The following is a 23,444-nucleotide window of genomic DNA, read 5'->3' as shown; positions in this document are numbered from 1 at the left end:
CTCTTAGGAACTCGACCACTTTTTCTTCTGTTGCTGCTTTGATTGCTTTGGTCTCTGCCCACTTTGTCAAATAGTCAGTACACACAATGATGTAGGATCTTTGCCTCGAAGAGGGATTGATTGGACCCACAAAGTCCATGCCCCACTTCTCAAATGGCTCAAGAGTCACTTGACGTTGGAGAGGCATCTCATCCCTTTGGGTTGGTTTCCCCATTCTTTGGCATTGGTCACACTGACTGACATATCTTCTGACATCTTGATGAAGTGTGGGCCAATAGTAGCCTGCCTGCAGGATCTTGAAGGCAGTTCTCTTTGCTGCAAAATGTCCTCCACAAGGCCCATCATGACAGGTGAGGAGGATGTCAAAGACTTCCTCTTCCCTTACACAACGCCTTAAGATCTGATCGGGGCCAAGCTTGAACAGATTGCCCCCGATCCATGTAAATAAGGCACTCTTTCTGATGATTTTGCTCTTTCCTCTCGAAGAGAGATGCGGAGGGAATTGTGCTGAAACAAGGTAGTTTGCTATATTAGCAAACCATGGAGAGAGTACTGAGATAGCAAACAGATGCTCATCAGGCATCTGGTCATCCACCGTCCCATCTTCATCTGCAGACAAATCCAATCTAGACAAGAAGTCAGCAACAACATTTTCTCTACCTAGTTTATCAACAATGGTTAGATCAAACTGCTGCAATAAAAGTAACCATCTAATAATACGAGCATTCACATCTGGTTTATTCATCAAATATCTGATAGCAGCATGGTCAGTATGTACAAAGGTCTGGTAACCAGTAATATAATGTCGGAACTTGTTCAATGCATGGACCACAGCTAAGAATGCTTTCTCGGTTACAGTGTAATTCAGCTCTGCTTTGGACAAGTTTTTGCTAAAGAAGTAAATGGCATATGGAAGTTTTTTCTCAACTTGTCCTAAGGCTGCACCTATGGCTTTGTTTGAGGCATCAGTGTGGATGTGGAAAGGTAGGGCCCAGTTTGGACCTCTCAGGATTGGAGCTGACACTAACTTGTCTTTTAATTCATTTAAACTATTCTGACAATCGTCAGTCCAATTAAACTCCACATCTTTTGCCAACAGACCGAACAATGGCGAGGCTAGCTTGCTGAAATCTTTAATGAATCTTCGGTAATACCTCGCTAATCCCAAGAAACTCCTAAAATCCCTTACCTTTTGTGGAGGTGGAACCTTTTTGATTAGATCGATTTTGTTAGGATCCACCTGTAACCCTTGGCGAGAGATGGTATGGCCTAGCACAGTCCCTTCAGTCATTAGGAATTCACATTTTTCAGGGCTAAGGGACAAGTTCATCTCGATGCACTTGGTTAGGACCTTTCCCAAGTTGGACAATGCTTCCTGGAAGTTAGCCCCGTAAGGAGTAAAGTCATCCATATAGATTTCTACTGCATCATGGACCAACTCCGAGAAGATGCTCAAGACAGCTCTCTGGAAGGTAGCAGGAGCATTGCATAGCCCAAAGGGAAGGACACGGTAGGCAAAGGTACCCCAAGGACAAGTGAAGGTGGTCTTATCTTGGTCTTCCAGGCTGATTTGGATTTGATTGTACCCGCTAAACCCATCCAGGAAAGAGAAGAACTTCTTTCCTGCCAGTCCATCCAACACTTGATCTATGAAAGGCAGAGGGAAATGGTCTTTCTTGGTAGCTTTGTTCAGCTCTCGGTAGTCCACACAGATTCTCCATTTCCCATTTTTCTTGGGAACCAAAACCAGAGGGGACACCCATTCACTATCTGAGATGGGGTAGATGAATCTAGCATCCAACAGTTTCTGCAATTCTTCCTTGACAATGTCCTTAAGGGCTGGATTCATTCTCCTCTGGGGTTGCCTAACTGGTTTACAATCCTCTTTGATGTATATATGATGGGTACAGACCGAGGGATGGACTCCTTTCATCTCCTTATAGCTCCAAGCAAAAGCATCTAAGTGGTTGGCCAATAGGCTACACAACTCCTTCTCCTGGGAAGGAGATAGGGAGGAGCTGATCTTTAATGCTCTCTCAGGGCCGAACTCCACACTTTTGACTCTGGGAGTGACGGGGCTGGTTGTACAAAGGTCCACTAAGGTGCTAGCTTGGGCATCCTCCACCAACTTCTCTAAGGATAGTGCACTGGAAGGTGGATTCTGGATCAGGGTCTCAATCAAATCATCCTCAGTAGGAGGGTCTCTTCTAGTGGTATCTAGGGTGCACAGAGGTGCTGAGTACACCTCGTCTTCCTCTCCTTCTTCTAGCCAAAGTGGTAAGTCATGCTCTAAGGAGGGTTGGGCAGGAGGGTATAGGACTAGCTGCTTGGACATGGGACCATTTTTGATGGTCATATTTCCTGCCCTACAACTGATGTAAGCATCTGCAGTAGCTAACCAAGGCCTTCCCAAAATGAGAGGATATCCAGTAAGCTTTGCCTTTGGTTGCAGAACTAGGAAGTCTGTAGGGTATTCCCAAGAATCAATGGAGACCATGACATCCTCCACAATCCCTTCGGGAGTCACGGTGGAGCGATCTACTAATTGCAGTACTGTCGAGGTCTTCCTCAAGGAACCCTGAAGATTGAGTTTTTGCATGGTATCCCTGGTCATCACATTGATGGCCGCCCCCAGATCAATCGAGGTGTGGGGGATAATGGTGCCATTGATGTGAACATCTACTACAGGACTTCCAGGATCTAGGTACTTTGGGCAGATGACTTGTCCTAGCATAAGGTCAGACAGTTGTCCTATGACATTGATAGTTGAGGCATCTTTCTTCCGTCTGCCTGGGTGTTTGAAACACCTCTCCTTAACCAGCTTGTTATATATTGGCACATCCTTGATGGCTTGGAGAAGTGGGATTTTTACACACAACTGCTTGAGCTCACCCAACAGCTCATCTTCTTCGGGGTTAGGTTGTGTGGTGGCTGTTAATCTCTCAGGAAAGGGTGGAATAGCTTTTGGTTCACTTTCCTGTAGATCTTCCTCATCCTCTGGGGGAGGAGGTTGGCGATCTGGTAGAGTCTTTCTAGATCGAAGGTTGATCTCCTGGATCTCCACAGCATAGGTAGGGCATGACGTTTCCCCAGTGTATATCTGCTGGGCCTGTCTATTGTTGGGGTTCGGGTTCGGTTGAGCAGGCATTTGAGGTTGCCTTGGAGGAGCAGGAGGTAAAGGTTGAGGTTGAGCTGGTGGTGGAGGCAAAATGGCAGGAGGAGTGTTGTATTGGGGCCTCCACCCCGACTGAGGAGCACTCCATTGAGGCTGCGACTGGGCATGTGAGTGATATGAATGAGAAGTAGGTTGAGTCGAGTACTGAGGTGGATAAGACCATGGAGGAGGCATGGACCAAGAAGGATGAGCAGGGGGACCCCAAGAAGGCATGGGAGTCGAGTGGTTGGGGTTATAATAAGCTTGTGGTGCCCCGTGCATTCCCTGCCGATAAGGTCTAGATCCTTGAGGCCTCCTTTGGTTGATGAAGTAGAGAGGTTCAGTGGGGGCTTCGGTTCCTTGGTACATGGCTTTAAATCCAGGTAAGGTTGGACACTGATTTGTTGGGTGGTCCTCCTCACAAACGAAACACACTTCAACCGAATGCAATGGACATTCGTTCTTAGGGTGTCTTCTGGTGCACCTAGGACAGAAGACAGCCAAGGCTCTCTCAGCTTCTTCCTTCTTCTGCTGGATCCTGAATGTGTCCAGCTGCATGGCAATGGTCTGTCTCACCTCACTCTTAAGATCTTCTAATTGGTTTGTAAACTCATGTTTGGAGAAAGGGACACCAGTGGAGAGGAGATTTCCTCTACCTCCTTTTCTAGCTGCCCTGGAATGATTTCTAAACACAGTCTTGATGTCCTCATAAGGCAGTTGGTAAATGTCCCCCCCCAGCTAACATGTGAAGGATGTCTAAGAGATCTTCAGGGACACCTCGAAGTAGAACCAACTTGAGGGATTCAGGGTCAAGTGTGCACCTGGCCCGTTTATAGCTAAGTTGGAACCTCTCCTCATAATCCTCCAAAGACTCATCATTTCCCATGGTCATCCGAAAGATCTCTCCCTTGGTTTCCTTGGACCTACAGTAATCCCTATACTTGTTATTGAAGGCTTGCTGCATCTGAGCCCAAGTAGCGATGCTATTCCCAGGTAATCCCATGAACCAGCGTAGTGTTGCATCCTTAAGAGTGGAAGGGAAAAGCTTCAGCTTTTGCTCATCTTCAGTATAGTCATAATTTCTACAAAGGACAGCAAACTCAAACAAGAAGGTATCAGGATCCTCAGTGGTCAGTCCATGGAAGTGAGGCAAGGCGGAGGGGCTAATGTTTTTCATTTTCATATCTCCATTGGTCTCTCGGATGGGGAAAGCTCCTTCTATTCTCTCATCTTCTCTCCTATTATCAGCCATGGCTTCAGATGGAGTGGTTTCTAACTCTTCTTCTTCTATAGGGTCTTGGTATATCTCAGGATGCTCACCTATAGGTTCCTCTGAGTCACTGTCACCAAAGAAGAGAGAAGGGTGACTTAGTGATGTGGTGGGGGTGTTGGGTAGGAATTTTCCTGATTTATCTCGGTTCCTACGAGGCATGAAATGGAAAGGACCTTTCTTTTTTGAGTGCTTTTGCGTTTTTCTTTGGTACCTGCAAAACTAGAACAAAGTGATCTACAACTAACTATATTACTCAAATGAAATTGCGGAATTGGAATATTAATCTAGGAAAGCAAGAAATATTAATCTATGAAAGCAGGAAATGCTAATCTATGAAAGCAGGAAATGCTAAGCTACTTTTGCAGAATGGAAATGAAATAAACTACTAAGCAGAAGTAAGAGTGCGAAAGTATTAGAAAAGCAACAATTACTAATACTCTGACGCTTCCCCGGCAACGGCGCCAAAAAGATGGTGAGCTCCAGTATTGTAGCAATAATGCTACAACTCCTGGGGCTTCCTGTCTCTCATTTTATCAACCCGGTAGTTCATACAAACTTGGAAGCGACGGTGCTATATGCACAAGTACTAGCTCTCGTCGCAGCTGTCACTTGGTCATCTGGCACAAGTCCGCTACCTTCTTCGGCACCAGAAATATTCTACGGACCTGACGGTCTACCTCTTCCACCTGGTCTGATTGCTATAGAAGAAATTGTGGAGGATCCTCCATCTAGTACTCCATCGCAATTTGGAGTCGGGATCACTCTGTATCCTTCTTCATTAGAAATTAGTCTACCGCCAGCGAAAGCTCCTGTAGAATCGCTAGGTAATGTTTTGGATAGACTAGAAATGTCTGAACAACCATCAACATCTAGGACTGTGTCGTCCGACACAGCGATGGCAGAACTTCCTGCTATCACTCCAACAATGTTCGCCAGTATACCATCTGTCCCAACTAGCTCTCAATCGCTAGAAGGAGCCCACTCAGGGGCTATTTCGACAGTATGGTCCGTTCCTGTTTGTTCATCCAGAATAGTATCCGGAAACTCTTATGTTGAGTCTCAGCAAATTGATCCATTGGGATGTCAATTTGGGTAGTCCGGTCCTCAAGGGCAAACCATTCCTTTAAGTACCGGATTACCGCCATATGGGGGGCAGTATACCCTTTCATTGTCCCCTCTGGGAGGACAGCCATACGGGAGTTCACAACAAAATTCAGGTTATGCTGGAATTACGTCTAGCGGTTGGGTACCAATACTACCTCAACAACCAAGAGTTGTATATTCGATGCAACAATGTTTACCTATGTCAAATATACCAACTACGCCAGCTATTGTGACGGTGTCGCAAGTACAAGCGCTGCCTGTTGTATGCCAACCTCAGGTTTCTCAGGTTGTAATGCAACAGCCTCTTGACCCTGCGACTCAACCACAATCGCCGACTGGTGGAATGACACAGGTCCAAACGGGTACAATTACCCCTCATCTTGGTCAAACAGTTAGTATCACGCAACAGCACATGGCTTCACAACCATGGCTGGTGCAATACCAACAACTGCAATTCCAACAAGTATACCAAGGATCTGAGCAACAAATCTTTGCAAATAGTGGGCAGCCGTATATTCAAAACGGTCAAAATCAACCATTCTACAATTGTCATGCCCACCAACCTTACCAAAGTGGTGAGCTCCAGTATTGTGGAAATAATGCTACAACTCCTGGAGCTTCCTGTCTCTCATTTTATCAACCCGGTAGTTCGTACAAACTTGGAAGCGACGGTGCTATATGCACAAGTACTAGCTCTTGTCGCAGCTGTCACTTGGTCAGCTGGCACAAGTCCGCTAGGGCTCAAGCCAACTTCTATAGGCTCTCAGAAGAAGCTTGCTAACTGATGGACGAAAGCTATGCTCAAAGGAAAGCTACTCTACTTGACAAACTGAACTAAAAGCAAATCAAAGCATGTAAACCTAGGAAACCCTAATTTAACTAGTCTAACCTCTACAATGCAAAGAGTGTGAATGAAACTTCAACCAAGGCTGCTGTCACCTCTAATATGTGCAAATGCATGGATCTAAACTACTTGCATCATGAAAGACATGTTTTTGTATTTTTCCTTTAAGTGTGTGGAATGATTGTGATTTTGTGCTAACTAGGGTTTGGTGGTGCAGATGGGATGGAGAAGGAAGGAAAGTGTGGGACAGGTTGGGGAGGCTAGGAGAGGTCCCTAGGGATCCTTAGCATCCATCCACAGAGGTCCCTCACATTCAGAAGCTCGGCAACCAAGTGAGTGGCCTCCTACAGGAAGTCTGCAGGGGATCCTACAGGATACTCTGGTTTCTACAGGATGGCTGTGCAATTCTACAGGATGATTGGCCGTGGAGGTTTTTGGAGATGATGGAGTGTTGGAGTGGTGTGGGAGGCTAAGTGAGATGGAGATGGACCTGATGATGGCTCAGGAGCTGGAAAATCAGATGAAGGAAGGGTGTATGTAATGGTTTGATGATTGGAAGGATGGAACCAACGAACGTTGAAGGAGATGGAGCTATGTGGGAAATGAGAGAGTTGGAGGGTAAATGAGTGAGACAGAGGTTGAATAGAACTTGCAGATAGATCAAGAAGAAGAAGAATAAAATGGTTTGAGAAGGAGCAGCGTAAATGAAACAAATGACCTATGCATCAAAACGAGAAATTCATTAACCTATGATAATTGTGCCATGAAACCTATGAACAGAAATGGAAAACAAGAAATGAAACCTATGCGTGGAAGTGCAGTATGGATCGATGTCAAAAATGCCTGAATAGATCTTCAATGAAAACGTTTATGTTGCAGCTTGCATGGAGATGAGAAGACTGTTGTTCTTTTTGGTGGTTGGTCATGGACTACACCCCAATCCCTAACAGTGAGATGGCAGTGAGCCTTTACAACCTGCTTTTGCTGGAGCTCCAAGAGATTATATCTATCCTCCTATCAAACTTAAACACTGAAAGCAAATCACCATAAACTAGTCCTATCTATGCTCATGAAAACGGCTAAATTAACAAGCTGGAAATCCGAATTGCATGTGAAAATAAACAAACTCAAAGTGTTGGAACGAAATGCAAACACATTACAACACTGAGGAGATCTATTGCTCTCAGGTTGGGCCCTAACCTGAGAGCTATAACTCCTTGAGAAAACTCAGAACTAGATCAAAATCTGCCTTCTTTATTCATAATCTGATGTCATGCCAAATTGGCTTACAAAAAGGAACAAAAACTGAGCTCTAGCTCGTACTTTTCAATTACAAGAGTAATGCCAAGGTTCAAAAAGCTTCTCTACAAGGCTACGGCCTCAGTATTTATGCCAAAACGACTATCCAATAGGTGTCCTTGATTTTAGGAGCTCGGCTGTCCAGCTAGAGTTCAACTGCAGATCCTGTAGGATAGTCATAACTACTGTTCCTGTAGAGCAGTTTATAACTGCTGTTCCTGTAGAACAGCTGGCTGCTTCTAAGCTCGGAGGGAGGATGGATTGGAGCTCAGAGTTCTTGGTGGGAATCACGAGGAATGTCCCTAAGACCGTGGACATCCTCTCCTAAAAACCAGCAGTGCCACCTCATTGTCTCCTTGCCTCCTTTTCACGTGGTCTTTTCTCCCTTTTAATGCAAAAACCTGAAATCATAATGCATTAGTCACGTAGATAAAGTGTCTACCCTTCCTCCTACAAACAACACGAATAAACTAAGAAATGCATGCATAAGCAGTAAAAAGTGAATGGTTTGAGCAGAGAGAATAGGCCAAAATGAGCCCGAATTGTACCAAAATTGGGGCTCATCACAAAGTTACCAGCATCAAATGCATTATGCTGGCATGCAAAGACCAACTGCTCAGGCGATTCCATCTTATCCTGGGTATGCTTCACCTAACCTGAATCAACAGTTACCCTTTGTGGCAACTTTAGAGTTACTTGATTTAAATCGGTTAACAAACGATCCAATTGCTTACGCCCCTTGGTGGCCAGCAATTCCGCATAAACTTCCATCAGATATTCCTAAATTTAATGGAAATCCGGGTGAAGATCCGTCGAATCATGTGATGACCTTTCATCTGTGGTGTTCATCAAACACCCTAAATGATGATTCGATTAGGCTTCGCCTTTTTCAGAGGACGTTAACTGGTCTGGCAGCAAAATGGTATATCGAATTGCCCAGAGCTTCGTTTGACAACTTCAATACCCTAGCCACAACCTTTCTAACCCATTTTCAGTTACCGATAAGGTACGAAATGGGAACGGAACTTCTTACCAATTTCAAACAAACAACGGCCACTCACATATCTGATCATATACATGAGTGGCGACGTCGTCGTAGAATGGTAAAAACGTATGTTCCTGATCAGCTTTTAGCTGAATGGTTTATTAAGTCATTATTTCCTTCCATTACGAAAGATGTGGCAAAAGGGGGAGTCGTCACCGAAGAGAAAGTCATTGCTCGTGCGCAATATTTTAATTTGATTTATACTCAGTCTGGCACGCTCTACGATAAAATACCTGACGCTCCCAGACCGAAATTTTCAATCCCCCCTCTTCCTAAATCAAACAATGACTCTCATGCCGGCGATGGCGTGATAGGCGCAACAGACACGAAATCGAAAAAGGCTACATCTAAAAAAGCCTGTAATATTTCCAGTCAAAATGCAAAAGAGGAACTTCTTGCCTCGGAAGTAAATGCCGTCTCGACAGATAAAGGCAAAGAAACCAAAAAACTAGGGGGCAAGAAGAAAAGCAAAGGGAAGAAGAAGAAATAGGAGGAATCATCACCTGAAAAATCTTCTACAAACCCTTCTGGAAATAGGAAACCAAATCGTCCATGCTTTATATGCGATGAGGATCACTAGACAGCAGATTGTCCACACATAGTTGAGCTTAAAAAATTCTTCAAGAATTCAAAAACCTCGGTAGTATTAACTGATCCGTTTCCAAATCTAGGAACAAATCTGGTTGACAGTGGAAATGCTTCCCCATCTCAAGTGCTGATGTTGTCGGTTTCCAAACAGCAAAATGATGCTTTCATATCGACAAGGAACAAAGATTACAGGAATCCACAACTGTCGAACAACAAGGATAAAGATCAACCTAGTAGTTCGACAACAACTTCGATAGAAGTTGCGCCGCCCATCATTCCTGAGTTGACAATAAAATCGCCAAAGGGAGTAGTACACAAGTCGACATTTAATCCTCGTGCTAGAGTAGCACAGCATTATAATATAGTGGAAGATCTGGCCCAAACGCCATCCGCTATGTCGACACTTGAGGTACCGCAAAATTGCCCATCCCAAAAGCAGGCTTTATTATCAGCCATCGGTGGGATAGACCCAAAGGATTCCAATCTTGTGTCCTTTAATCATAAAGGATACAATCCTCAGTTACCAGCTCAACTAGCTTTCCTCGTTCAAGTGAAAGCCCTCAACAAAACTGTTCATCGAACAATTATTGATGAGGGGGCATCTACATGTATTATGTCAATGAGTTGCTGGAAAACTTTGGGATCTCCAACCTTTTCGCGATCTTCGACGACATTAAAAGCATTTGACGGACAAACATATACCCCATATGGTATTCTAAGTAACTTGAAGGTTGAACTAGGAGGGAAAACAGTAGAAATAGATGTCGAAGTAATCGACGGAAACCTCGATTACAACATCCTACTGGGAAGACCATGGATATATGCTATGGCAGCTGTTGTGTCGACCTATTTTAGGAAGATTGCATTCCCCTTTCAAGGAGGGATTACAATCGTCGATCAACAAACTTTCCTCCCCAATGGTTCTCAAGTTACGGGAAGCATTCCAATGATCCATGGAAGCCCGCATTCGCTTCAAAATATCGGAGTAGGCCTACTAAAAGACCCTATATTAATGGGAACTTTTGCCCTTCTACCTCCAATCAATTTCGCGGAAGTAGCGTCGGTAGGAACCTGCAATATGATATCTTCGATTAGAAAGATCTCAGAAAACGATATCAACATGGATCATGTGCAGGTATTGCCTCCAAGCCCAACAGAAATATTGTAGCAATCAATGTTCCTAGCATGGGAGGCAAACCAAAATCAACGCTCATCAAGTGTTTGGATAGATAGGTCTAAGGAATATGGCACCCCTTCAGATCCTTGGTCGTGAGTGCATGACACCGACGAAGGAATTGTTCAATCAATAATATTGAAGGGGCACCATGGGAAGATTACCACCATCGTTCCCTTCTTCCGGACTGTGAAGAAGATACTCCTGATGACCTTTATCATCCTTCAGTTTTTGATTTTCTATCAAATACTATAAACACGGTGGATTCCGAGCGAAACTTGTCCAACATTGAAGAGACTATCGCCATAAATATCTCGACCAAAACAGATGTTGTAGAGAATATTTATGTTGGCAAATGTTGTTCTCCTTCAGAACTAGAAATATATAACGCTCTTTTTCGCGAATTCAGAGATGTCTTTGCTTGGTCATATGAAGAAATGCCAGGCATTGACTAGAGTATAGCTGAACACGAAATCAAGATGTATCCAGATGTCAAACCAGTACGACAACGGCTACGGCAGGTGCACCCCAAGAAAGCCGCTGCCATCAAAGCAGAAATTGAAAAGCTTCTCCATGCTGGTTTCATTTACCCGGTTCCTCTAACTGATTGGGTATCGAATATTGTTCCTATTATGAATAAACAAGGAACGATTAGAGTGTGCGTCGATTATAGGGATGTAAATAAATCTTGTCCAAAAGACAACTACCCTACACCCTTCATTGACCAGATAATTGATGAATGCGTCGGATGTGAAATCTTTTCATTTATGGATGGATTCTCCGGGTATAATCAAATAAATATCCGCCCACAGGACCAGTCAAAGACTGCATTTATTTGTCTGTGGGGCACATTCGCATATCGAAAATTACCCTTTGGTTTAAAGAATGCAAGGGAAACATTTCAGAGGGCAATGAATTATGCCTTCCATGACATCAAAAGCATCATTCAACCATATCTTGACGACCTTCCGGCTCATTCGCGAAAGCGGACTGATCATCTGCAGCATTTAAGAGCGATATTTCTACGTTGCCGACACTATAAGATATGACTCAATCCACACAAATGTGTGTTCTGTGTCAGTTCTGGTCGTTTACTTGGCCTTGTAGTCTCAAAGGACGGGATTAGTCTCAACCCATGTAAGGTTCAGGCAATCATAAATTTTCCTCCACCTTCGAATTTGCTTTAGATTCAGAGACTCCAAGGGAAAGCAAACTTTCTGAGGAGGTTCATTCCAAATTACGCCGAACTTGCTAAAGGTTATACACATCTTTTGAAAAAAGGAAGTGCCCTTCGTCTGGGATCAGGTTGTGCAAGCTTCCTTTGATGCTTTAAAAGAATCCCTAATGAAAGCATCATTAACGTATGCTCCTGATTATCAAAAAGACTTTAACTTGTATCTGACCGCAGCGGATATTACCATCGCAATGGTTTTAGTTCAAGAAGACAACGGAATTGAACATCCTATATATTATTTAAGTAAAACCTTAAATGATACAGAAAGCAAATATTCTTATGTTGAAAAGCTAGTGCTCGCAGCTGTTCAAGCGATACAAAGATTTCGACACTATGTCCTCTTTCGAAAAACTACCATTCTGTCAGATTGCAACCCCATGACTTATATATTGTCGCGACAGTTGCTGGGGGGCAAATATTCAAAATGGATAGCAATTCTACAAGAGTTTGATCTGGAATTTGTAAAATCCAAGTCAAAGAAAGCACTGGTTTTCGCAGAATTATTATGCGATCTCCCATCGTCGTCCAATGATGAAACATCCGAAGAAACGATCGTGGACAAAAATTTGTTTCTGATATCTTCAAGCAATCTGTGGTATGGGGATATAATCATTTATCTCCAAACCCAAAAATATAGGCCCAATACCTCCCGCTCCGAACAAAAACGTATTCGATACCAATCAAAAGACTACATGATCGTCGGTGATACACTTTACCGTCGTGGTGTCGATACAGTTCTACGGAGGTGCCTCACCCATGAGGAGGCCGAAAAAGTCCTGAATGATTGCCATTCAGGCGCGTGTGGGGGGCATCAATCCGGTTATGCTACGACGCAAAAAAATTTACGAGCAGGGTACTTCTGGCCAACAATGTTCAAAGATTGCATAACCGCAGTCAGAAGTTGCCATGCCTGTCAAATTTTCGATAGCAAAACCAGAAGACCACCCGCACCTCTGCAGCCAATAGTTGTTGTTGGGCCATTCGCCAAATGGGGCATCGATTTCATGACATGTAACCCCACCTCGACCGGGGGGCATGGGTATATCATAGTCGCAGTTGACTATTTTACCAAATGGGCCGAGGCGATGCCTACATTAGATAATACTGGTGAAACAGCTGCCCTCTTCTTTTTCAATCATGTAGTCGCCAGATTCGGCATCCCACAAGCTATAGTCACAGATCATGGATCGCATTTTCGCAATCACATGATGGTCAAATTAGCTGCCAAATTAGGGTTGTCTCACGACAGCTCTACTCCATATTACCCGCAAGCCAACGGACAAGTTGAAGCAATCAACAAGGTCCTGAAGCGCATGCTGCAAAGGATGATTGGAGTTCACAAAATAAGTTGGCACCTGATCCTGTACTCAGCCTTGTGGGCTTACCGAACATCGGTAAGGAATGCAACTGGGTTTACACCTTTCCAACTGGTGTATGGCCTAGAAGCAATCTTACCAATCCAGTGTGAAATCTCATCCCTCAAACTCGCAATCGACCTTCTCCCCGGGACTTCAGAAGAGGAGGCTTGTTTCTTGGAACTAATCCAATTGGATGAAACCCGTCGTGATGCCGCTTTGGCTAACGAAGCCCATAAGACATGTGTCAAGGCGCAATTCGACAAGAATGTTAAACCCCGTGTCTTCTCAGAAGGTGACTTGGTCTTGCTTTATGACCAAGAATCCAATTAATTGGGGGCAGGTAAATTCAAGTCTTTATGGATGGGCCCCTATATTGTTAAGTGAGTGTTAGCAAAAGGAGCCTACGAGTTAATGGATTATGACGAGATTCCACTGGCACAACCTCGTAATGGGTTGTACCTTAAGCATTACTATGCGTGATTCGATGTGGTAACCTATATGCTTTTGTTACATTTTTGTTTTTGCTAAAGTATTTGTTTTGGTCAAGTAAATCCACTTTTTACATTTGTCGCAGATGTCGAACCTATTGGAATCTTTTGTTGGATATGCCGACGGAGCAAGTCGTAGTTCGTGGAACCTATCTTCTACGGCCTGGGCCATTTTTGACCCAAGCGGCGAGTTAGTAAGTTTCAAAGGGGTATGCATTGGTCGGTCAACGAATAACATCGCTGAATATAGCGCGTTGATAGAAATTCTCTCTGATGCCATCACACATGGCATACGCCGACTGGTCGTCAGGCTAGACTCACAGCTCGTCATACTACAACTCATTGGTATCTACTCCGTCCGAAACCCAACTATCTATCGCATGTTCCTAAGGGTCAAGATTTTGGAAAGGCAATTTGATTTTATTCAATATCAGCATATTTCCAGAACCTTAAACACATTAACTGACTCATTGGCAAATTATGTGTTAGATAGACATTTGCAACATTTATAAAAAGAAGCATCTCATCAATATTTGCATCAGGATCATGCAACTTAACCAAAATAAAACTCTGAAAATCAAAAACATATATATAACTGTTTATGGTTTACACATAATGTTCTGTAACCAAGACAAAATTGGTCAAATGATCCAAAACTCAAAACACTAGGGGGCACCCTAGTCTAATGATGCTCGTAATAACAAGTCACAGCCTGTGCGATCATGCGTAAAAGCCTAGTCCATCGTCTTGGCACACCAGTAGTATGCCGCTGCAACCTCAAAGGAAGCTCGTCAATCCTCACATCTGGAATACCGAGAGTGAGGCCCTCGACCTGATCCTGTAATGCTGAAAGAGTCTCGGCCACATCGAGGTCGCGAAGGATAGCCCTTCCAACAGCCTCTCCTGCTGGGGCGGCAGCTAGCACTCTCAGGCGTACTACTGGCCGAACAGGACCAACATCTGCATGAACACATGAGTTTTGATTAGTCTTGACAGAATAAAGCACAAGGACATTATAAAAGAAAAATGATAAACATGAATATGGTCAAAGAATTTACCAATGGCACCCCACTGTTCGCCAGCCGGCAATACCAAATCTGGGTCACCCCGGAAGTCCATACCAGCATATGGATACTCGGAATAAACCATCTCCTGACGATCAAACCACCCGAAGAAGGTATCAGAAAAGGAAATCTGAGACTGACCAGCATGCCTAGACATATGGTCGACCCATCTCTACATACGTGGTTCAGTCGGTGGAGGTAAACCGAGTGCAATATACTGCGGCTGCATCAGTGGTATCTTTTCCAAGGCGAAGGCAGTCAAGATAGAACCATATCCAAAGTTCTTCAGTCTCCCGCTCTTCACCTTGGTCAACTGTTCTTTCATCACAAGGAGTACTGCGTCGCACCAGTTGAACACCTTCGGTTGGAGACATTCCAAGGCGTACTGCATATAAGATCGGTTGGCCACATGAAGAGCCGCACCACCAGCCATCCTACCAAAAGTGAACAGAATAGTCCTCAGGGACCTATCAGTGACATCTCGGATGATGATCTTGCCGTCTTTACTCGGCTGAGATCCCTCTCTGCAATACCTGCGAACATAATCTCTCACAGATTCACCTCCTCGGGCCGAACCTGATAAAGAGATGGGGGCACCCCGCCTCGATAAGCTGGTCAAAAAATAGATGTCCACTACAGTCAAGGGGATGGATTTTCCCCTAATCTGGAACACCTGGCTGGTAGGATCCCAAGCATCGAGCAAATACTGCAGCAAGTTGATTTGTTGTCTCATGCTAGAAATGCGGAAAAACTTCAACAAACCACAGTTCTGCAGTGCGTTTACTGTAACTGGATCATGTAAAGCAAGCATGTCCTCTTCTTCATGCTCACGTTCTCGCCATGTAATAGTCATCTTGCTCCAAAAAATCTCTGAAAACAAACAAGAGAAGAGTTAGATCCTGATTTGGTGAGAAACAGACAAAATTTCCATCAAAAAATTGTGCATAAATTTCCTTCCTTGCGCTCATCGCACCTACAGTAGTGTTCTGGGTGTGTTGCATGTCAATTGGCCAGTAGACAGGCTAACATCCAATGCACCTTTCGATACACAAAGGGTGCGATGGAGCCAGGGCGAGTTTTTCAAACCCTAGAGGCTCAGAAAAACAAAAAATGGGGCTCAGAATGCAGAATGGAAAGCATGAAATGAAAGAGCTCAGGTTTAGCTCCTACCTAGTCTAGACGGCACCGAAAATCGTCCACATAATCTCCCGGAATCAGCTGATGAAAATCAAGGGGGGAAAGCACCTCCAAAGCTCCAACAAGCCAAAGTTCAAATGAAATGGTAAAATGAGAGGTAAAAGAACTTTTAAATTACTTTTTACGTAATTCAAGTAAAATATTAGTGTTCTAACTCATTTTTCAAACATATATTGTTCATTTCTAACTAGTTTGATGAAGTAATTGAGCATGCAGTACAATCTTTGAAAGAACAAAGCTATTTATGGTAAAGTCAAGAAATGACCGTTGTATCGAGCAGTTTTAACGCGGACTTCATGCTCGTTAAAAAATAAACATAAGAAATGAGCAAATGTTTCCCCCAGCGTTTAAGCTCAATAAAAAATGAACCAATTCCCGGTAAATAACCATCGTGAATGTAGTACTTCAGCCTTTAAAGCCTTGGTCGTGTTCCCATCATCACCTCCACTCTGTATCGGCCGATCATTCACCTCCATTTGATTGTTTACCCCTTTTGAGGAATAGCTGTGAAGAGTGATCCCACTAGCCATCCTTGTAACACTGTCGTGATTGGAAAATTCCTAACCTTACCTGGAATCAGCTGCTACCCAATTTTATCACTCGTTCCTCAAAGACGAGTCTCCTTTAAGCTCTTTTCAACTGACTCGTAAAATATGAAAAGATTGCCGAGCCATTGGCCTCTCCAGCTCATTAAAGGGACCGGAAGTGCTATCCCTCCTTTAGATTTTAATCTTTTTGGACCTGAGGGATTATTACACAAAGAGATCGAGCGCTTGTTTTTTTCGGCTAGTTAAAAGTATCGAAAATTCATCCCTTCTGTATTATTTAATACTTTTTCGGACCTAAGGGATTAGATGACGAAAAAGGATTTTTGGGGTTTCCTTTACGTCCCTTTTCAGACTCTCTAAAATTGAAAAGGACCGAGTTATCTTTGTCATTAAACTCGTTAAAACCTAATAGCAACAAACTTGTCCATAGCAGACAAGAACGAGTTTCACTATCGCTAGGCTCGTTAAAACATAGTGATGGGTTTGCCCGAAGGGAAAATTATAGAACAAGGCCAATTATAGAACAAGCATATGTTATCCTCCTCAAGCTTGACAAAAATAATGAGGTACTGGTCAGCAATGACTGGGGAAAAATTTGGAAGAAAACTTGAAGAAACTTTGTTGGTAGCAAGTCGCTCTTGAACATGACACTTTCACTCCGCATCCAAGTCAGGTTGGGTTGTTTCATTCACCGGTCACATCACCATGGTCCCATCACACCATCCACATTTGGGGTTAATGCTACCAATCCATCACGTCAGTGTCGCCGATATGTTCAAGAGAAGTCATTCAGAGAATTCACCTGTGTCTCACCCGCTGCAATACATTTACGCTCCATTCTTTCATGATCGCCACCCTGAACCTTATATCACCAGATCGTTTTCACCTCCATTAGAATCATTTGCTCTGTTCCGTGTCATTGATGTGGGATTCATTAAGGCCCTTCTATGACGGATCGCTTCTTGTCGACATCAGCTCATTATCCAAGAAGTCGATCTAGGGACACCCCTTTCAGTACTTTGAAGCTTGCATGCCTCAATGGCAAGTTTCTCACTTCCGGCGACAGGTTTACATCAATGGCCTTCGACCGAAAGATTTTGCGTGGTGTTCAACGCCAAGTCCTTTATTCACACCATGTGAATTGTATTGCAGTACCTTGAGGGTCATTATCATTATCGGTGATTCCTCTCGCGCCTGTTAACAACTTACATCATTGGCTGGTAATCAGGCGATGTCTTTCCATGTTCGACTCCAGAACATCTCTCACATGGATCGACTTGTACTTTGAGTGAAGATCGAATGAGATTGAAGACCCCAGATCTAGTTTCATCCATCCGGGCTGCGATATATATTCAGGAAAATAAAGACATCAAATGTACATCATTGTTGCACAGATAATCATCCAATCTAAGGGATGATGGCTCTACCAGAATCATCAGTCTACACTCAGACGATTGTCTATCCTATGTACATGAAAATGAATTTATAAAGCTGAGCATGGGAATGCCCGCCTCAGCTAGATTATGAAAATATTATGAAGATAATGTATTGTATTGTATCTTATTACAGGTCTCCTCCCAGCTTGAAAGAACTTCGGACCCTCATGATAAAGCATTTCACTCGACATCAAAAAAGATTAACGACCTCATGCTTTAGGGCGCAACTGTTATAGACATTTTTGGGCACTGCAACCCCAAGCATAAAATGTCCATAAACCAAGGGCTCCTAAGTCCCTAAAAGTGTTGTTCCAACCCCTGAAGGATCAAGGTCAACTGATTACAGCTTCTCCCAGAAGTTCTCCATGAAAAACTACTCACAACTGGTCAAAACAGGATCATTTCTGATCCAGGTGGATGTTGGTGGCCACCCACCTATCCCATTTGGACCCCCACAACTGTCTCTTTCAGTTTTTCAGTTTCCTTAATTATAGCACAATTTACTATTTTTAGCAGTTTTTCGGGTCCTAAACTTCCGGAGCCGTTTTGAGGCCCTAAACGACGTTTTTTGGGAAATCCACCGCTAGCGATTTTTTTTATAAAAATCGTCTTTTTCGTCGTAGTCCTCGGAGAGATCTTTCCAACGGGCTATCATGCGCGTCAAACGGAGATAATACGACCAATTCGCGACCCCGGGAAGTTGGCTATCCAACTCACCCCAAAACGGGGCCCACAATTTGGCGTTTCATCTTCTAGGGTTAGGTTTTGGAATGTGAAGGGTTTTCCATTGTTTCTCAATAATAAATAGGCCTTCGAGCCTGATTGTAAACACAGTTTGAAACAGTTCAGAGGCATGTAGCCGACATATCTCTTCTCAGAGATAAGCTACCATCGCCCTAGCTGGGTTATTTATATTTGTAAGCATATTTCAGTATTCTCCATTAATGAAATGAAGTATTATTTCCGCTGCATCTCTGTTTTTATGGATATCGCATCTCTGTATTTATGGTTGTCTCTGTAATCTATTGCGTTCCTGCTTAAATCCGGATCAGTGGTATCAGAGCGGTCTGCTTTTTCTCTGTTTTTCTTTGCATGTCCCCAACGAGGTCGGGATATAAGGAGTTAGGGCTTGAATTGGTCGAACCTTTGCAAGACCAGCCTCGAAAATCTCGACGACCTCCCATGGCGGATGAGAAGAAAGACGAGGGGGCAGGAGATCCTATCAAAATCTTGCTCGAAGAAGCCCTCGAGCGGCAAAGGAATGCGATGATGGATAGCTTTGCGCAGATCCTTCAACGGCTACCCAGAGGCGACGCATCGGCTTCCAACAGCTACTCTGGAAACGCCACACCGTTTAAGGCACAAGTTAACTTTGAAATCCCCATATTCGAGGGTCAAATAGACGCAGATGCCGTAGATAAATGGTTAAATCTACTAGATGGGTATTTTTCTGTTCATGAATTTTCAAGTCGGGAAAAGATTGTTCTCGCTCTTCTCAAAGCAGCCCCCCACGTCAAGGACTGGTGGGAAACATACTGCGAGCAGAAGGATGAAAGTACAAGCTCACTGTTTTTAGCCGCACCCACTTGGAATGACTTCCGGGATGCCATCAAGGAGCAGTACTACCCTGTCGGAAGCTATGAGGACAAATACATCAAATGGACCACACTGCGGCAGGGACGAGACCAAGATGTGCCATAGTTCACAAATATTTTCCATACCCTTCCCACACAGTTGGGTATCAAAGATTCTGAGCTGCATCTGGTACTCAAATACTGCGGCTGCCTACACAGATACATCCAAGAAGAGATGGAGTTCTTGAACATCTCCTCACTCGGCACAGCATACCGATACACTGTTAAAATCGAGCAAAAGTTCAAACAGAAGAAGCGAGACTTTGGATCTGCAAATCCGAAGCCCAAAGGACAAAGCCAAGGCGGGGTGACCCAAGACAACTCGTCGAAGCCGCAAGAAAAGAACACCACCACGAAGCCGAGGAAGGACACAGGAAAGTGGTGTGAGTTCCACAAGAGTCCCACTCATAACAAAAGTGAGTGTCGGACCAAGCAGTCGCTAGTGGCCGAGTTGAAGGCTTCCGAATCAGATGCATGTTCTGACTCTGAGTCAGAACCTAACAAGGGGAATGACAAAGGGAAGCAGATCATTGATGCGGATCCCAGTGCCACTGTTGCTACTGCCAAGATCCAGAAAAATGAACACGAAGATCCAGAGGAGGGGGAACGTCTTTTCCACTCACGGATGTGGGTGAAGGGTTCGCTGCTGCAATTCATTGTCGACAGTGGCAGCCAAAAGAACCTCATTTCAGCAGAGGTCGTGAAGCAGTTGGGCCTACCAACTACACCACACCCACAGCCATACAGTATCGGTTGGCTTCACGAAGGACGAGATCTCAAAGTTCGCCAGCATTGTCGCCTTCCCTACAGCATCAAGCCCTTCACAGACGAGGTATTGTGTGATGTTACACCTCTAGATGTTTGCGATGTACTATTAGGCCAGCCATACTTGTGGAGGCGACATGCTGTGTATGAGTCAAGGCCTCGCACTGTCATTATTTCTTTGGATAATTCATTATACAGGATACCGGAGGTAGCGCCACCTACCACCACCTCTTTGATCACTGCCAAGAAAGGAAGCAAGCTCATCTCCCAGACTAGGAAATTCATTTTCTGTCTGGTTCGCTCCCAAAGTAAGGGGAAGATCGTTGCTACATCCATGACCCCCACAAAGGGTTCCTCCACACAGCAGCAACATCAAAGGGATACGGTCATGACAGAACACAGGAACAACTTCTCCTCACCCACAGGGGTACCACACAAGTTTCAGGTGGGCAACAAAGTTAGGTTACATCTACAGAAAGAACACCTTACCAGAACCCATCAGAAACTCAAACCACTCCGACATGGTTCTTACACCAGTAACAAGGCTACAGGCAACAATGCTTTGAAGCACAGCATTCCTCCATTCCTTCGCTTGCACCGACTGTTCAATATGGATCGTCACCGACCATGCTCCCCACCATTTCTAGACACATCAGAGATTGCAGAACAGCTCACCAGAGACCCAGCTCAGCAGAAGCTTCCTCATCTCAGGGAGGAACTCAACGCAATGGGAACCATTGCTTCCTAAGGGGGGAGGAATGATCCAGGTGGATGTTGGTGGCCACCCACCTATCCCATTTGGACCCCCACAACTGTCTCTTTCAGTTTTTCAGTTTCCTTAATTATAGCACAATTTACTATTTTTAGCAGTTTTTCGGGTCCTAAACTTCCGGAGCCGTTTTGAGGCCCTAAACGACGTTTTTTGGGAAATCCACCGCCAGCGATTTTTTTAATAAAAATTGTCTTTTTTGTCGTAGTCCTCGGAGAGATCTTTCCAACGGGCTATCATGCGCGTCAAACGGAGATAATACGACCAATTCGCGACCCCGGGAAGTTGGCTGTCCAACTCACCCCAAAACGGGGCCCACAATTTGGCGTTTCATCTTCTAGGGTTAGGTTTTGGAATGTGAAGGGTTTTCCATTGTTTCTCAATAATAAATAGGCCTTCGAGCCTCATTGTAAACACAGTTCGAAACAGTTCAGAGGCATGTAGCCGACACATCTCTTCTCAGAGATAAGCTACCATCGCCCTAGCTGGGTTATTTATATTTGTAAGCATATTTCAGTATTCTCCATTAATGAAATGAAGTATTATTTCCACTGCATCTCTGTTTTTATGGGTATCGCATCTCTGTATTTATGGTTGTCTCTGTAATCTATTGCGTTCCTGCTTAAATCCGGATCAGTGGTATCAGAGCGGTCTGCTTTTTCTCTGTTTTTCTTTGCATGTCCCCAACGAGGTCGGGATATAAGGAGTTAGGGCTTGAATTGGTCGAACCTTTGCAAGAACAGCCTCGCAAATCTCGACGACCTCCCATGGCGGATGAGAAGAAAGACGAGGGGGCAGAAGATCCTATCAGAATCTTGCTCGAAGAAGCCCTCGAGCGGCAAAGGAACACGATGATGGATAGCTTTGCGCAGATCCTTCAACGGCTACCCAAAGGCGACGCATCGGCTTCCAACAGCTACTCTAGAAACACCACACCGTTTAAGGTACAAGTTAACTTTGAAATCCCCATATTCGAGGGTCAAATAGACGCAGATGCCGTAGATAAATGGTTAAATCTACTAGATGGGTATTTTTCTGTTCATGAATTTTCAAGTCGGGAAAAGATTGTTTTCGCTCTTCTCAAAGCAGCCCCCCACGTCAAGGACTGGTGGGAAACATACTGCGAGCAGAAGGATGAAAGTACAAGCTCACTGTTTTCAGCCGCACCCACTTGGAATGACTTCCGGGATGCCATCAAGGAGCAGTACTACCCTGTCGGAAGCTATGAGGACAAATACATCAAATGGACCACACTGCGGCAGGGACGAGACCAAGATGTGCCAGAGTTCACAAATATTTTCCATACCGTTCCCACACAGTTGGGTATCAAAGATTCTTAGCTGCATCTGGTACTCAAATACTGCGGCTGCCTACACAGATACATCCAGGAAGAGATGGAGTTCTTGAACATCTCCTCACTCGGCACAGCATACCGATACGTTGTTAAAATCGAGCAAAAGTTCAAACAGAAGAAGCGAGACTTTGGATCTGCAAATCCGAAGCCCAAAGGACAAAGCCAAGGTGGGGTGACCCAAGACAACTCGTCGAAGCCGCAAGAAAAGAACACCACCACGAATCCGAGGAAGGACACAGGAAAGTGGTGTGAGTTCCACAAGAGTCCCACTCATAACAAAAGTGAGTGTCGGACCGAGCAGTCGCTAGTGGCCGAGTTGAAGGCTTCCGAATCAGATGCATGTTCTGACTCTGAGTCAGAACCTGACAAGGGGAATGACAAAGGGAAGCAGATCATTGATGTAGATCCCAGTGCCACTGTTCCTACTGCCAAGATCCAGAAAAATGAGCACGAAGATACAGAGGAGGGGGAACGTCTTTTCCACTCACAGATGTGGGTGAAGGGTTCGCCGCTGCAATTCATTGTCGACAGTGGCAGCTAGAAGAACCTCATTTCAGCAGAGGTCGTGAAGCGGTTGGGCCTACCAACTACACCACACCCACAGCCATACAGTATCGGTTGGCTTCGCGAAGGACGAGATCTCAAAGTTCGCCAGCAGTGTCGCCTTCCCTACAGCATCAAGCCCTTCACAGACGAGGTATTGTGTGATGTTACACCTCTGGATGTTTGCGATGTACTATTAGGCCAGCCATACTTGTGGAGGCGACATGCTGTGTATGAGTCAAGGCCTCGCACTGTCATTATTTCTTTGGATAATTCATTATACAGGATACCGGAGGTAGCCCCACCTACCACCACCTCTTTGATCACTGCCAAGAAAGGAAGCAAGCTCATCTCCCAGACTAGGAAATTCATTTTCTGTCTGGTTCGCTCCCAAAGTAAGGGGAAGATCGTTGCTACATCCATGACCCCCGCAAAGGGTTCCTCCACACAGCAGCAACAGCAAAGGGATACGGTCATGACAGAACATAGGAACAACTTCTCCTCACCCACAGGGGTACCACACAAGTTTCAGGTGGGCAACAAAGTTAGGTTACATCTACAGAAAGAATGCCT

The sequence above is a fragment of the Pinus tabuliformis genome, chromosome J, assembly GCF_031772625.1.
Source record: "Pinus tabuliformis cultivar Carrire ecotype Pingquan chromosome J, CPIR1, whole genome shotgun sequence".
NCBI classification, from domain to species: domain Eukaryota; kingdom Viridiplantae; phylum Streptophyta; class Pinopsida; order Pinales; family Pinaceae; genus Pinus; species Pinus tabuliformis.
The sequence above is the reverse complement of the archived record's forward strand: the minus strand, read 5'-3'. Positions refer to the sequence as shown.